This window comes from Alligator sinensis, unplaced genomic scaffold (assembly GCF_000455745.1).
Source record: "Alligator sinensis unplaced genomic scaffold, ASM45574v1 scaffold1223_1, whole genome shotgun sequence".
Lineage (NCBI taxonomy): Eukaryota > Metazoa > Chordata > Crocodylia > Alligatoridae > Alligator > Alligator sinensis.
Window position 1 is genome coordinate 1,915,483 of NW_005842062.1, and position 14,229 is coordinate 1,929,711.

General features: G+C 42.1%; 1 protein-coding gene across 1 annotated transcript in view; it reads right to left on the reverse strand.

The window, feature by feature from the left end:
- CUNH4orf45 (chromosome unknown C4orf45 homolog) overlaps positions 1-14,229 on the reverse strand; it is a 72,825-nt gene that overhangs the window by 22,886 nt on the left and 35,710 nt on the right.

The window sequence follows — 14,229 nt, forward strand, 5'->3', positions numbered from 1 at the left end:
CTGAAAATGAGGCAGGGTGATTTTTTCCCACCCCATCTGAATGAATCTGGGCTTTTAGTCTGAGAAGTACTTGAATAATGCATTCCAGTCATGGGACTTAGATGCTTGTGTTATGCATGCCTATTTGCCATTGCTTTTTAATAATAGGATTTTTATTTTTATTTTTTGTATACTGGCCATGTGTACATGAGGTGCTGACTGTGCAGCAGCGTCTCCAGTTCCTGCACATTCATTTAGTACTTGTGTACGCAAGTACTAAATGAGTGTACTGTAATGACAGCGCAGTCAGCGTCTCGTGTAGGTGTGGCCACAACATCTTATTTTGCAGTTTCAACTGAGTCACTGAAAGCACTTAGCTAAGCCTCAGTAAGAAAGTGTGAAGGTAGATAAACAATATTTATCTCATTTTTACAGATAGGGTAACTAGGGAATAGATTAAGTCAGTGCTTTGTGGTGTCAAACATTGGCATTTTTCTGGTGATCCTATCAGATTCTGCAGAACTGATAGCATAATTCTATTGGGAAAATAGCACCCTCTTATACTACACATTCTTGGGTGCAGTCTGTCATCTTTGGGTGCAGTTTGTCATCTTTGCTTGCTTTAGTGATTAATATGAATTTAAATAGCTTTTTACTCCAGCTAGCCCTGCAAAGTCAACACAGCTAACAGGGAATGACTTGGTTTCCAATCCCTCATATGTATTCTCAGTAGAATTGTTTAAGTATCGGTTACATTTATGCAAACCGATTGACAATCCTGGACACTCACTAGTGTTATGGAAGACAATTTAATTGCAGGCTCTTTATTTATTGCAGTGAGGACCTCCCCACTCTTTTTTCCCCGTTTGCAAGCTGATCACACTTCATCTTAAAGAGAGAGGCCATAACCAAGAGATCCCAGGACAGCATTTGTATAGATCTGTTTTTTTCATAACATAACTACAGTTTAGGTTTTGTTTTTCAGGGCTCTGCAAAGTGAGAAAACAAAGCTTTTAATAAAGCCTCTAAGGATGTGGAATTTTTGTAGCTTTCTTTTTTTTTTTAAAGTACAAACATCAGGTCATGCCAGGATGGTTTAGAGCAATGAGTTAATGAACTTATGAGAGAACCAACCTATGCTACAGTTAGATTCTGAGCCCTTTGTTTCAATTTCTAGAAGTGGAACAGTCAGCTCCTGTTTAAATCTTTCAGACTATTTAAATCTTTTCATTTTTGTTTCTCATTGCTACAAGCTGTTTAACTTGACCTTTTAACCATAATTGGGGAAAAAACTTTTTTTCACAAAGAACCCCCCCCCCCCCCCCAAAAAAAAAAAAAAAAAAAAAAAGAGCCAACGTCGCCTTTTCTTCAAATGAGGGCTAAGGCAGCTATAGAAGTTCAACATTCTGACTGTGCTGATTCTTTAATTTCCTCCTAGTTTTGCTGCAGACACAAGAGGTCAGATGATATTTCTAAAATGGGGGAAAAATAATGAAAGAGAACAAAAGTTTCTTTTCAGAAAAATATTGAGGGCATGGGCAAAGAGCTGATAAAGAGTAAAAAAAAAATCATCCTTTCCAGGTCACCTTTAAAAAATGTCTATTTTAGACCTTGTAGTTGATAAAGAAAATCTTCCATGTGTAAACTAAAATGCCACAATTAGTTTGGAAATAGAGATAAAATGATTCAATGAGAAGTATACTGTGTTTTGGAAAGCAGAGTAGCTCAGGCCATGACTAAACTCTCTCATCCATACGAAAGTGTTGACTCTGAAGCCTAATGCCACTATTGTTAGTTCATGCTCTCAACAGACACATCGAGCTCCATTGGGCACAGCTGAGATTATCACCACCAGTAAAATGCTAATGCAACCAGGAGAAAAACTGAATGGCTGAGAGGTCATTTGTAAACTTTGTATGATATGAATCATTACTATTGTGGGAAAGTTCATGGCATGTTGAGTGGGAAAGTGCAACAAAATAAGCAAGCAAAAGATGACAACCTGTCAACTATAGTTCAAAGCTTTTCATTTGACGTTTTAGGCTGGATTATGCCATCCTGAGGAAAGAAAAGGAGCAAAGCCACCTTATCTCCGAGTGCTCCAGGAAGCACTATGACTTAAGAAATCACAATAGCTATTTAGGGTACTCCAGAGGTATTTAGTGGGAAGTGCCCCCCTGTGCATCTTTAGGGGGCCACTATACTTTTCTGTGACTAACAGATTTGTCCAGCTAATTTTGTGTGGTTGCAAGCAGCCTTCAAGGGTTGGTTGTACCCCAGGAAGCACTGGGGTTCTGGGTTGGTTGTACTCCAGAAGCACTGGCTTCTGCACAAGGGAGCAGTTGCTGAACACCTTTATCCCATTTGCACACTGATGCAAGGGTCAGCTGCAATCTATCAGTTTTGTCTGTCTGACTCATTATATAAATGTCTCTTGTACTTGCCTCTAAATTAAATACAAAAAAGCAAATAAGGAGGAAGAATAGTCTTGAGGTTAAAATACCCAACTGGTAATTGGGGACTGTGAGATCTATTCCAGGCTCTCCCACAGACTTCCTGTGTGACTTGCGAAAAGTGGTTTAAAATCTCTGTGCCTCAGTTTTCCCATATGCAAAATGAGGATAACACGCACATGAGTGCACGTGAGTCTGAATGTCTGACTTAAAGGACATAGGTTCCCTGCTCAGAAATGTCAAAGAAAAACACAATAATAATTTCCAATGCTAATTAAAGAAAAAAGAAAAAATCTTCCGTGGTTGCCTCTTCTATGCTCTCATAATGTTTTCCAGTCTCAGTGGACTCTGCTGCCAAAGACAGAAGGCTGTATTCTCCCAGTGACAGAGCCAGGTTGCTGCAGCCAAGCTGCTGCAAATTGCTTGACAAGACAAGAACACTCTGATCTACATGCTGGTAAGATCTGATATAGAAAGTGCTGACTTACGATGAAAGAAAGTATTGTGTTATCAGCCTATTTATTTAAGCACAATGTGCTGAAAAACTAAGTGCTCACAGTTTGTGAAGAGGACATTTATCATCTTAGCCTGCTGTATAAATGCATATGGATAAAATATATTTGCCCTGTAGAAGGTCATATGGTCAAGACAGCAGAGGGGAAGAATAAAACCTGGACTGATTCATTTAGTTATGAGTTGGTTTTCTACATTTTTCTGACTTCTCCAGCATGCACTTAGAGCATGATAAATTAGGCAACATGATTAATAAAATGCTCATATAGTTAAAAATTGATGGGCTTCCTTATGATCTCATTTGCACAAGTATAAAGCTGAAGAAATTCCATTGATGTCAATGGGATTACATACATTGATGAAGAAGCGATTTCTCAGTTGTTGTGGACAAGATGAAAAGTAGATGATAACAGTGTAACAGATACAGTGGGGCAATGCTGGCACAGTGGTAGGACAATACTTCCCATAAGAACGGTGGAATAGAAAACCAAGAATGCTCAGAATGGAGCTCAAAAATGCTTTTTTCAAAGGAGCTGTGACAACAGTTCTGGTAAGAGGTCCCTCTTGATTTCTTGGTCCCAGGCCCATGATGCAAATCAACTGCTAGAAATACGTGTCACCAAATGAAGTGGATCAGCTGTGCTGGATGTGTTCCAGCACAGCTGATCCTCATCATTGGATGAAACGCACATTGCCCATTGTTCTGCCCATAAATGCTGCAGGAGAGCAGGCAGTGTGTTCTCCCAGAGCTTGAATGACCTAGTCCTGTGCATCCCAAGAATTCATGCGCAGGATGGGGCCTCTCAAGCCCTGGGAACATCTGCCTGGCTTTTCCCCACTTACAGAGATGCACCCTTGGGATTGCTGGGGTGCATCTCTATAAATGGGAAAAGAAGGGATTTCCCTGCTTACCAAAACATGCCCCAGAAATCAAGATGGGCCTCTTACCAGAACTCCTGTTACAGTCCCTTTGCAAAAAGCATTCTTAAGTTTTGCTCTGAGCATTCTTGGTTTTCTATTACACAATTCTTAAGGAAATGATTATCCTACCACTGTGCCAGCACTGCCCCACTGTATTTGTTATGCTGCTATCACCTATTTTTCCCCAGGGTCACATCTCTGTAAGCAGAGAAACCTGGGCAGGTGCTTCTAAGGGTTGAGGGGCCTATTCCTATGCATTCTGGGGTGCACAGGGTTGGGCCCTTCAAGCTCCCAGAGTACCTGGCTGGAGAGCGTGGGGGTGCCAGCACTCTGGTGTCATAAAGTAAGCAGACATCTGCCACTACATAGTGGTACAAATTGATACTACCTTCATTGCAGCTACTAACTTTGGGCAATTGTGGCATGACAAGGGGTATGGATATCTGTTTGCTTGGCCTTTGTGTGCCATAAAACATTTTATGTGGGCATAAAGGCAATGAAAAGCGATGTCTGTTTCCACCCTGTTCCAAGCAATCAAACCTGTAATGAGGCCCAGTCAGAGCCCTGGGCCGAGTTGGTCCCAAACAAAGGATCAGGGCAGTTCATTCCCTGAGCCTGCAACAACACAAGTACAACCTGCAGTGAGCAAGGATCAGTGCTATAGGCCCACAGGCATCAGGCCCCACCTGTTCATGTTGTTTAAAGCTAGACCCAGATTACTCTGTCTGCACAAATTTAGGCCTTCCTTGCTTCCCCTAGTGGATCTCTGACTCTGACTCCAGCGTTGGCTGCTAATTCATGTTTTGACTCCTGGCTTATTCTGACCTTGGTACAGCTTTGGACTCCTAGTTCTGTAGCAAGTCAGCCCCTAGATTTCATTCACATACTGTCAAGTGATCTCCCTGACTGCCTATGCCCTGGTTCCTAACAAAATCTCTCCCCAGTGACCAGAGTCACTTTTTCACTGAAATGGTTGGCTGATGTTATGGAGAGGAGGAAGAACTGAAGTAAGGCTTAAAATAATGACAAAGTTAATATTGATAAAGAGAACTGAAACTACAGTTGTAGCATTAAAAAAAAAATTAAGTGGGATAGGGTAGAAGCAATTTTCTTTTTTGCCTTTCTATTCTGAAAATGTGGGAGGCTTAGGAGAGGGAGAACTAAGCTCCTTTTTCCTCCAGCCACAGCGTTCTTCACCTACAAGGAATGATTCAGGCCTGGTTTATATGCAAAGTTACATCAGTTAAAATAAAGAGATGACTTACTGTACTTAAAACCTAGTTAATGAAACCAGTGCAACTTGAACCATGGAAAGCTTTAAATTTTAGTTTAAGCCTGTCTTTACTGTGGCAAGCGAAACTGCTGTAGCCAGTCTTATACCAGTATGACTATGAATGTTTGTGGAGAGGTTTGCAACAGTTGAACTGAACTAGTTCAATTAAATTGGTGCAAGCTTGTGTGTAGGAAGACCCATGTTCGTCAAGTCTGATCAACAAGCTCCATCTTACTTACACAGATTTGTAGGGGAAAGGTCTCTCCGGTAAAAATAAAGGAAGCAATATAGCAAGCTGAGCTGTGGTAACCACAATAGGACAGAAAAGCTTACCACCAGACATTTGGAGATAGGCTTTCTTCTTGAAGGGCTGAAAAGCTACAGGTTAAGCTGGTGAGGAGGTGGGTAAGGATTGTCACTTTGGGTGTGTGAAAAGGGGAAAGGGAAAGGCATAGGGAAGTGTCCTGATTGTGAAGTTGTACAGGTGTGTTCATTCTCAAATAGCTGTGATGTCAGTATGAGATACTTAAGTAACAAAAACTTCCTACAGATTAGTCATTTGCTCTTTTTAGCCAGGAAAATATTATTTCTTATGGGAAATCATGAGAAGCATTGCACATTTGATCACAATTAATATAAATAAATACCTTTTAAATATTGCCAGGAACATCTGTGCTAGTTTAACTACTGTTTCATGTAGCATTCCTTTATGGAATATACTCATTCAAGGAAGCAAAGAGCACGTCACCACCATCCATTATGCAGACTGAACTTGTGGGATTTATTTCCCTGCAGCAGCTGAGTTCCTTTCAATGTTTTAAGAAGAGTTGTTCGTTGTAGCCCTGTCGGTAGGGTGGCCATCATAGAGGACATTCCGGTTTCCTGCTACTCTGTCCTCTACTGATACGAAACCCAGTGCCTTTATGTCCTCTATTTTTCTCTTCAAGAGGACTCTCTTCCTCATCATAGAGGACAGTCTCCTCATCATAGAGGACAGTCTGGTTATCCTCTGTCCTCTATTGATACGAACCCCAATGCCTTTATGTCCTCTATTTTTCTTGAAGGGAAAAATAGAGGACATAAAGGCATTGGGGTTCATATCATTAGAGGACAGAGGACAACTGGACTGTCTTCTATGACGACCACCCTACCTGTCGGTCTAAGGGCATAGGCAGACAAGATTCTTTGTGTAGATGTGATATCTTTTATTAGATCAAGTAAATAGTTGGAGAAAAGTTACTTACAAACTTTTGGGCACAAATACCCTTTGTCAGGCATAGGGAGACTGTTTTAAGAAAGCACTCATTTCTTGTTTTCTTCCACTGCTTGATCTTACATTTCCTAAAGTTTGGAGGCCTAAATATGATCTTACACTTAGAATATTTGGTTTGGGTAAAGGAAAGCGAGGAGTCAGCTGTGATCTCAATTATACCGGTGCAAATTCAGAGTAAATCCTCTCAAATCAATGAAGACACTCTGAATTTACACTATACTAGCCATGGCTACATGAGACACTTATTGCATAGTAGCTCATTCCTACTGTGCAGTAGCATCACTGGGCACAAGCCATGATGCAACACTACTAGGCAACAGTGCCGGGACACTACTGCGCAGTAATACAAGTTACTGTGCAGTCATTTAGTACTTGGTTATGTATATACTAAATGACTGCACAGTAACAACTACGCAGTGGGCATCTCGTGTAGATGCGCTCACTGTAAACAAAAACAGCATCTTACCATTTAGAAGAGACATTGATCCATGAAGCATATAAAAAACATGCTTTGCTTTCCAGAACAAAAACATTATTCTATATTAATGTAAAACTACAAGGTTAATATTCTGTTTATACTATTAGATGACCATATCTTAAGAACTGTCGAAAAAAAAATACCCAGAGAATCCAATGTCAGGTTACAGTGACTGGTGATTAAACCAGTCAGATTAGGTGCATTTAGCCAGCGCTAGGGCTAGGAGAGCTTCATGAGACTTGTTCTGAAGCATTTGTCTTTATTAAACAGAAGTATACATAAGTATCCAGGGGGGAAAAATTACCATTTTTTTGTGGGCATACTTTTTTTTTCCTGTCTGATGGTAATAAAAAACCCAACACTTGAATTTGTCCATAAAGAGAAGTTTGTTTCCTCTAGCATTTGATGATGTGAGCTAAAGCCCTTAAAAGCTTGTGCTAGAAATATAATCTACTTTGGCTAATCTTGTATGGTTCAGTCTACCCTGCCTTCTACTTGACTTCAGACTAACAGGTTGCATATGTCTCTCAAACATTTTTGCCATGTGTCATTTCTCTTTTCCTAGCATGTCTAGTGATGTGAATTAAATGTCCCTCCTCAGCACAATTATGGCCATATCACAATTGGAGAAGTTCTATTTTGAACAAATCATATTTCGCCACTTTAAAAATGCTTTTGATGCTAATAATGAGAGATTATTCTTAACAATGTTGTTTTTGTCAGGATGCAGAATTTCTCCCTCCTCACTAGTGACATGCTTGTTGTGCTCAGCCTGTGCTCTCACAGCTTTCAAAGTCCTTTTCCCTGGAAAATCTCTAACATGCCTTCTTCATGCCTTCTTTTATATTTCTGCATAAACAGCTTCACAGACCACCAACTGTAGGCAAATGTTAGCACTTTAACTGTCTCCAATAGATTCAATATTTTGTTTCCTTCCATCACATCTAGAGCTTTCCTTTTTCAACTTACTTGGTCTGTCTGTGTCAGCATGACAACAATTTCATCATGTTTTATGTGGGTCCTCAAGTCACCCTTTGCTTGCAGGGTATGTATACACTGCACCCAGAATTAGCCTTAAAATATTTACTTTACTTGTAGACAAACCTCTGGAGCCCAGGATAAATTATCTGGTTGCTAGGGTGCCCAGGCTCTGCTTTAATTCAGCCTGGAACATGCCTACTTTGCAATGAGGGCACAGGTCAAACCATTCAAGTGCTGATTATCGTCCAGTGCTCTTCCCATAATTCTCTCCCTCCAATCCACCCACACAAAAAGACAGAGAAGTTTTCCCAGAAATAACACAACTGTATGGGAAAGAATGTTTAAGCATTTCAGTACAAAGAACCAGAGGATATCATTCTAGAAACAAGGGCAAATGCAGAAACAGCTGAGGACAAAGATACATGTAGAGGGCAGGGTAAATTTGCACCTTATAGAATAACCAAAGTAGCTTACAGCACAAGCTTTTGTGGGCTGAAGCTCCCTCCATCAGATGCTGTGGAAGGAGAGATATATATATATATATATATAAATCTATATATATATATATATATCTCTCCTTCCACAGAAGATAGAGTATAGTAGATTATATATATATATAGTATAGCTGTGGAAGGATATATATATGTGACGGGTAGCTAGTGGTGGCTTGGCCTGGGGTTTTTGAAAAGTTCAAAAATGATTGATGGTGGGGTTTTCCTTTTCCTCACCAATCAGGCCCTGGAAAAGGGGAAGGCTTGCCCCCCACCCCCCTCCCCAACCCACGGGCCAGGTAGGGAAACTGGACCCGAGAGTAGACTCACTTCTCATGTTGCCTGATTGGTCCCAAAGGAGAGGACGGCAAGGCATAAAGGTAAGGAGTCCCGAAGGGCTGGTGAGAGCTGGTCAGCAGGGTGGAGCGGTTGCCCCAGAAGAGCCCTGGAGCCTGGGAGCCGCAGGAGGTGGCTTGGGCTCTGGCTGCTTGGTGCGCAGGAAGTGTGTGGCAGATCCCCTGCTGGGACTCGAGGCCTGAGCTGCAGGCAGCTGCTCAGGCATCTGACCCCCAGCAGGGAGGCCGAGAGCTCAGCGCACAAGGCAGTGTGCAGCAGGGACCCAAAACCCTGAGCTGCAGGTGGTGGCTCAGGCATCCAACCCCGGCAGGGAGGCCAGGAGCTTGGCATGCGGTGGGGACCCAAAGCCCCAAGTTGCAGGTGGCAGCTCAGGTTATCCAACCCCCAGTGAGGTCAAGCAGCTTGATCCCTGGCTAAAGCACCAGAGGTGTGAGTTGCCGGGAAGAGAATCTCCACTGGGTAGAAACGTTCTCCGCACCTCTTCCCTGCGCACCCCCCCGCCCCGGGGTGCCTGCACGTCACATTTTGTGAATATGCGCCTTATATTTTGTGAACCTACACCTCAAGCTTTGTTGTTGATTTGCCCCTGCTAGATGTATATGTGTACCTTACCTTTACTGAATCCCCTCTTGCTCTCCTGCACCCATTGCCCTCCCCACATATGTGTCATATCTTAACCCAGTTCTTTTCTTATTAAACCCATAGATGGTGAAGTGCCAACTGGTCTCGGCTCTATTCTATAGGGGATAGGAAGAGAGCAGCTACCCCTCCCACAGCGCACTAGCACTCTCTAAATCCCTTCAATTGGAGAGGAGGTACCTTGTCTGAGTACCACCTGGGTTACAGATATATATTATATAGTAGTATAGTATGTATCTAGTATAGCTGTGGAAGGATATAGATCGATCAACCTGTCTGTCTGTCTATCTCCTTCTACAGCTATACTAGATATATAATCTACTATATCCTATAATTTTTGTGTGTGTGTGTGTATATGTATGTATGTATGTATGTATGTATGTATGTATGTATGTATACACAATGGTTACAACAGGTAACCACAATAGGTAACCAACCACAACTGGGGTGGGCTGATTTAGGCTATGCCTACGTTGCACAATTATCCTGGGTAACTAGCACCCAGATTAGCCTTGCTAAAATATGAACATCTTTGCAGCAAAGCCCTGTCCATGTATATTTGGGCAGAGAGACATAGTTACCTGTGTCAGTCTGAAGTCAAGGAGAAGATAGGGTATAGTAGATTATATATCTACTATAGCTACTATAGCTATAGTATATACTACTATACTACTATAGCTGTGGAAGGATATTATATATATTATATATATAATATCCTTCCACAGCTATAGTAGATATATAATCTACTATACCCTATCTTCTCCTTGACTTCAGACTGACACAGGTAACTATGTCTCTCTGCTCAAATATACATGGGCAGGGCTTTACTGCAGGGATGTTCATATTTTAGCAAGGCTAATCTGGGTGCTAGTTACCCAGGATAATTGTGCAATGTAGGCATAGCCTAAATCAACCCACCCCAATTGTGGTTGGTTACCTATTGTGGTTACCTGTTGTAACCACTGTAGCAAAGAACTCTTGGATTTATTAGGAGTCCTCACTGCTCTCTGGTAGCAGGTGCTGAACTCTGCTGCTCTTTGTGTAAGTGACACAAAGGTTTGCAGGGTGGTGGGGAGTGGAATTTAATACAGCATGTAGAGCAAGATGTTTTTTATGGTAGACAGTGCCTCTGCAAATCATACCAAGCAAGAATGACCTACAGACACAGAATGGGTTTCCATAGCAATAGCATCTGTGACTTCTCAAAACAATCAAATGTGTGTTAGGTTAGATAATGCAGATAGAAATGATTTGCTCATCTCAGGATGCTCAACCCTTCATCCAGCAAAGCATTTGCTTAGTTTTAAGATGAATTGTGAAGACAATGGGTCTACCCATGTGTTCAGGGCCAAATATGTGCTTCACTGCTTTGGGTGGGGAAAGGAACATTCAGCTAGTCTGATCCCGAGTTCAGTCCTTTTGTCCACAGGTTTGTTGCATCTCTACAGCACTGGCTTCCTGTCATCTGCATATGCAGTTGTGTATTGCCTCTTGCTTGTAGGCTGCTAAATTGTATCCTTCTGATGTACTGCTGGCTCCCTGATAGCAATCAGGGGTATCTATGCCCAGCTCTCAGGCTTTCTGCCACAGCCAGCTGCCAAGACTGCTGTCTTTGCCTTGCTGTTACTGTTTATGTGCAGCCTCTGGCTTTCTCTATGATATTCTCCCTTCCCCCTCCACCCCATCAGCTCTGTTTCCAAATCTGATGTCTCTGTGACTTACCTTTTCCTCTATCCTCTACATTATCAAGCCATCTATGGGAGGAATGTTGGATAGCACAAGTACCCTTATCTACCTAGATCAGTGGTTTTCAACCTGTGGTCTGCAAACCCCTGGGCATCTGCAGACTATGTCTAAGGGGCCCATGAAAGATTACTATGATCAGTCAAAAGTATGTGAATACCCACACTTACAATTCAAAAAGGTCCACACCTCAATTAAAAATTTCCAAAGGGAAAAAATTTGAAAACGCATGGGTTAGATCATTTTCCATCCTCCTTTACGTAGGCTACACAGATAGTTTTCAAATAATGTTCTAGTTAAGTAGGCTTATTGCAATATTTTATAGAATCAACTCCTAACATTGCAATATGTATGTGTAGTTGATTTCTTACCTCTTTACATGAGCTAAAATAAAAGCAGATGCGTCTTCAGCTGAAATGAAACATTCTTGTTGCCAATTTCTTGTTTCCTGTTTGTATCAGAGTGTATTGTGGGCTTATATCCGTGACTTAGGTGACCCAGATCATTTTACAAATAAAAATGTACCCTGACTGTAAGATTTTCAGATATTTTTGTCTGCTTCTACTAATTGTAATTTAGGGGGGAAAGCAAGGTATAGACAAAGAAGCATACAGAATGTATAGATTATGTACCATATATGCTCAAAGTATAATATGGCAGCTGCGGTAAAATATATAAAAGTGAAATGGTCTTAAACAATATTATGGTCTTAATATTGCAAATCATTTCTCTAGGAAAGCAGAGGTGAAAGACGCTAGTAAAAATGTCTGGATCTTTTTTTTTTAATCAGCTATTCTGAATGCATGAAAGTTTCAGTAACTAGAGAGAAAATCAAAATATTGACCCTGCATTGATGCATTTCAACAGGGTTTTTCTTGTTTCCCTCAGAAATGCATTTAACAAACTTGCATTGATTATAAAAACAAGAGTCAGAGGTACTACAGGGTCAGCAGTAAAACCATATACGATAAGGTCCAATAAGGGAAGATGAAACCTCTGAATATTTTATGCAGTTCCTGTTAATCTTGTTCATGATTTAATGAACCACAGCATATTAGAAAAACTAACCTCATTATCTAATAGTGCATCTCTTTGTGAGGCATTCCATTAGCTAATTGCATGCATTTAATTTATTCTTTTAAAACTTAAAGACTTTCCCTTCCTATATACATTTCTTTGGCAGAAGCAAATATAATATGGCCCTGAAAGTAAGCATTTTACTGTTCCCTCTACCATCATTGTACACAAAGATTGCTTTCAAAGTTTTTGATAATATACAGGTATTATGAATGCCTTTAAAAATGGACGAGCATACAAAGAGTCTTCTTCAAAGATACTCCTTTAGCTCTCTTACTGGGCACGTGTACACATGATGCCACATCACCATAGCAATGCACTACAGCGACATAGCATCTGCGGGCAAAAACCACGATGACGCTGCTTCATCACTGCAGCAATGGGATCCCTTGGTATAGCGCATTGCTATGGTGATGTAGAGGCTAAAAATAACTGTGGACTGCTGACACGGTGCAGTACAGGTTGTTACTGCAAGTCCTAAATGATGGTGCAGTAACAATGGCGCTGTAGGGACACGTATAGATGCGCCCCACTGACTCTGAATGTGTCCTTGACTCATAGACTTAAAAATGCAAGGTGGAAGCTACCTTATTAGTAACCTATCACCAGAGTATGGCAACCTCAGCAGTACCTTTCTGCATTGAGGGAAAAAATGATACAGTTGTAACAGCTTTGTAACTATGTCTGACTTGTCTGTACCACATTTGACTGCATGATGTTTGTGTAGAGGTACCTGAGCTAGCTTTATATTAGCCAGCTGGGGTACTACTAGCAATATAGGTATGGCAGTAGCTCAGCATGAGTAGCCACCCCAATCAGCTTTGCAGCCTATACTGTGCACCGAACAAGGAGTACAGCTATTGCAGCTAGACTTTTTTCCTAGCTACACAGAAGGTAATGAAGAATAATGTGCTCCCTGTCTCTCTCTCTCTCCTGTGGATTACCTGCACCCATGAGTTGCACCACAAGGGAAGAAGCAATTTTGAAAAAACAGCTCCTTCTTCTTCCACCCAATGTCAAGTAAGGGAAAACAGGATTGAGACTTAGAAGGAAACTGACTCCACTGCCCTCCCCCAGTGTGCCTGCTGGCTCAGCTGTCCTGGTGTAGGGAGCATTAGGCTCTGCTATGCATATGTCCAGCATATTTTCATTCCCTCTGAAGCAGACAGACAGACTCTGAGGCAGATTGTAATTCTGAGGGTATATCACAATCACAGTTTGCTTCCCAGGCTGCTCCTTCTGACTATGAATATGAAACCATAGTACCACCACTGTGATGGGGCTGGTTTTAATGGCACTAGACACCAGACTCTGTGTGGCCATGTCTACATGTGCACTTAACTGCAGAGTAGACTAATTAGCTATGTAGTAAAACATCACTGTCTACATGTGCAATGCTATTATGCTGCGGTAAACTAATTAACGCTGCCATAAGATGGCACTGTTCAGTGGCAACACGTAGGGGGTGCACAGCGGTGCACCCCCTGACTGGCTGCACTTGCCACTTAGGCGACAGACAGGGGGGAGGCAGGCAGGAGCACGAGTGCCCACCCTGCAAGCGCTGGCCGGGAATGGAGCACCATGGTGTCTCGGACAGCCAGGGCCGACTCGAGTTACGCTCGTACGTCAGGGCGGGCTGGTGAATGGAGAGGCAGACACAACTTATTGGTTGTAAAAAACTTTACTCACGCCGCTTGCAATCACGACGCAGGTGGTCCGGTCATCGGAACAACCACACGAGTTGCTCCAGCTGGCGGGGCCCAAGCCAGTTAACCCGTCTGCAATTCAAAGCCGGCGGGGAAAGGGGTACGTCGGGGTTGCGCTCGGTGACGGGAAGAAAGATCGATAGGCGATCAGTCTATCGATCGGCAGCCGCAAGTCAGATAACTTCAGAGGCACTCTGCAGCGTGCTCAAAGCTCTTCGACTTGGGCAGAAGTCCACGTATGAATAATTTAGCACTGGCCAATAGCGGGGCACTAATTTGCATCCGAATAGCGGGAACTCTTTGCACCGTGCATTTCTGTGCTGCAAAGAAGAAATGCATCCTGCA